The sequence below is a fragment of the Limulus polyphemus genome, unplaced genomic scaffold, assembly GCF_000517525.1.
Source record: "Limulus polyphemus unplaced genomic scaffold, Limulus_polyphemus-2.1.2 Scaffold5226, whole genome shotgun sequence".
NCBI lineage: Eukaryota > Metazoa > Arthropoda > Merostomata > Xiphosura > Limulidae > Limulus > Limulus polyphemus.
Window position 1 is genome coordinate 60,440 of NW_013670836.1, and position 3,673 is coordinate 64,112.

Here is a 3,673-nt window from a genome sequence, read left to right on the forward strand (position 1 = left end):
AGCTATCTGCGCTAGCCGTCCCTAATTTAGCAGTGTAAGACTAGAGGGAAGGCAGCTAGTTATCACCACCCACCGCCAACTCTTGGGCTACTCTTTTACCAACGAGTAGTGGGATTGACCGTCACATTATAACGCCCCCACGGCTGAAAGGGCGAGCATGTTTGGTGGGACGGGGATTCGAACCCGCGACCCTCAGATTGCGAGTCGAGTGCTCTAACCACCTGGCCATGCCGGGCCACGCACAGAAAGCACGCTAATAAAACTGTGATCGAGAGAGCTATAATTTCTTGTGATACGTGTCATACACTGAGCAGGGGCGTTTATAAGACTTCAAAGTATTCGGTGCAAATTTTCGTAAAGGAGGGGGGCGTTAATATTGATCAGCTATAAAAGTTCGAATTTATTTTCATATTAAAATACAATAAATAAAGAGTTTTCTTATATACAATATATATGTAAATATAAATAGATATAGAAAAACAATGTTGATGAAACATCTTACAATATTTTATATTACTAGGACCCCGCAATAAGAGTGGCCCGTCAGTGCATTGCACCGACGTTAGAATCGCCCCTGACACCGAGGTGCCAAAAGATTTTCTTAATACTACCTTTCTTTTTTCTTTACCCTAAAATGTTTTCCTTACAACTACTTAAGTTGAGATTGTGATAAATATTTTAAATGTGTCCTACGGTAGATTATGGAATACGTTTAACGAGTTTAGTAAGAATAGTATAATTGAAAACTTCAGGTGTGTACATACACATTTGATGTGATAACCTATGGCATAAAAGTTCGTGTAAAATGTTCCACTGTCTGATTGGCGTAGAGGATATTTTCACAGATTGGCTCATGGTATAAGATCAGTGGTAATATTCCTGAATGAATTATCATAAGCGCAAGAGTCCTGGGAAGTAAGTCCTTTTAGGTTTTAAAGGGCAATTGTTAAACAAAGGAAACAACTGAAAAAAGGAATTACGTCCTATAGATGGTGGCCTGACATCGAAAGAAAACAAATGGAAAAAGAATTACATCTTAGAAAAGGTGGCCTGACATCGAAAGGAAACAAGTGGAAACGGAATTACATCTTAGAAAAGGTGGCCTGCTATCGAAAGGAAACAAATGAAAAAAAAATACATCCTAGAAAAGGTGACCTGACATCGAAAGGAAATAAGTGAAAAAAGAATTACATCCTAGAAAAGGTGGCCTGACATCGAAAGGAAACAAATGAAAAAAGAATTACAGCCTAGAAAAGGTGACCTGACATCGAAAGGAAACAGGTGAAAAAGAATTACAGTCTAGAAAGGGTGGCCTGACATCGAAAGGAAACAAGTGAAAAAGGAATTACATCCTAGAAAAGGTGACCTGACATCGAAAGGAAACGAGTGAAAAAAGGAATTACATCCTTGAAAAGGTGACCTGACATCGAAAGGAAACAGGAGAAAAAGGAATTACAGCCTAGAAAAGGTGACCTGACATCGAAAGGAAACAGGTGAAAAAGAATTACAGCCTAGAAAAGGTGGCCTTGTTCAGTTTTGCAGTCTTGAGGATACGTATTTGTGTTACATAATAACATGAATTTTACAACATTTACTTCCTTTATTTGAGCTAACTAACCTACTGGCTTACTCTGTACTAATGAGAGCTTTAAAACTTACCACATAATCCATATTAAAAACTGCCCACTTGTCCTACGAGAATATAAGAAACGTCAGTGAATTGGTATTACTATTGTTGTTTTTAAATTCACATTTTATTGTTTTAAATTAATTTTCATCTGGGTTTTATTCTGCTCTTTATCGATTTGATTTATTTGTATCTGAGAAAATACCAGAAACTACTGTATTTATGAATTCGCTTAACGTAAATAATTAGGAAAAGCTGGTTAGAAACAAAACGCCCTTCTAAAACCACTAAATTTAAAGTCTGTTCATCTCCTTTTTACGGGGTGATATTCTATTAATATATTTTTCTGATGTATAATGTTTTGTTCTTCAGCTCATGCTTTGTTCATCATATTTAAACAAGTGATTATAGTTTCGATAATCTAAAAATATCACTTACCCGATCAGATCCCCAAAATTCGTCGTATTGCATGTTGTTTTTCATAACCAAAGACATAGAGTAATTTACGGTACACAGAGCTTGCTACTTAAGCTGTCAATATCAGTATCATCTTGTTGAAAGCAGATATTCCGTTTCTGTCTCTAACTCGTGAGAAACTTTTCACTACGTCATGTTATCATATTTCTAGCTGTGCGAATAAATATTTGTTCTTGTAGGATACATGATACTACAAAAATTTTTTATGAAGTATCTATACCAGTTTTTAACTGTAAAAATCATCAATTCAACATATGTTATCTCTGAAAAGGGGGAGAATGTTTAATGGATAAGCCTAAATGCAAGTACTCTAGTTTGTGATCTCTATGTAAAAACATGTTGATGATTTGACATTTGAACTTCAGCGAGACCATGAACATTAGTAATACACAAAAATAGTTTATTGATATACTTTCAAACAAATCCGCTTTACTGTTTTACACGATCAAAAAATGAATTTTGTTACAAACGGCAACAAAATAAATAGAGACTTTCCTGACTTTTCTGATAACTCAAAAATGATAGAAAAAGTATTTTTTAGTCTGATGATTCCAGACGTGTCATTAATCCTTTCAATTAGAGAAAAATGAATATGTTAAATCACTTGGTTTCTATGATGTGACGAACCTTGAATATAGGTTCGAACAATACCGATGAATATAATAATTGTTTGTTGTAAATATCTTTTTAATTTTTTTTGTAAATATCTTTTTAATTTTTTGTAAATATTTTTAATTTTTTTTAAATATATTTTTAATATTTTAAATTCTCCCTTTCTTCCAGCACTGTCCACTGAAATGTCTTAAAATTACACAAATTATAACAGTGGCGGAATCAATAAAAGGCTTAGGTTTTAATTTCAAATTCTCTCACGTAAAGTGCATAAACACGTAAATACACAGGCTAGCTTCATAAGTATGTATATATCATGGCATAACGACTTCTCGCGCATGTATTTCTCTGTAGGTACATTTCACGCTCTCATTAAAAATTTCTGCGTTCATATTTATATTATTATTCTGTTCGTGTATCTACGTGGTTACACATGCTTTGAGAGCAGTAACCTTTAATCAACTCGTCGCTGGTTGGTCCGTTTGTATCGATTTATATTAACTGTTCCTTCAAAGCTCATTGCTTACACTTGAAGCATGTATTTTGAGCTTTCGTTTTTACATTTTCAACCTTACCTCTCTCACACAGGAAATCCCATATATATGTAAGACGAGTTAGGAACATGTTTTTATAAAACTGTTTCAAGGAATAGGAACAACAGATGATATATATATATGTATATAGGGGAAAAAAACGTTTTTCTCGAATGGAAATAGCTTACATTAATATTCATTTGTAAAGATATCTGGAAAGTATGATATATCGATTTGTGTATTTTTAACATCAGGCACACAAAATTGTCATTTGTTTTATTTATTTGCGGTAATCGCTTCCTCTTGACCCGGCGTGGCCAGGTGGTTAAGGCACTCGACTCGCAATCTGAGGGTCGCGGGTTCGAATCCCTGTCACACCAAACATGCTCGCCCTTTCAGCCGTGGGGGCGTTATAATGTGACGG

The 3,673-nt window shown here is 34.8% G+C and overlaps 1 protein-coding gene across 3 annotated transcripts in view; it reads left to right on the forward strand.

Moving 5' to 3' along the window:
* The window catches only part of LOC111089095, a 42,590-nt gene that overhangs the window by 32,015 nt on the left and 6,902 nt on the right, over nt 1–3,673 (forward strand). The window lies entirely within an intron of this gene.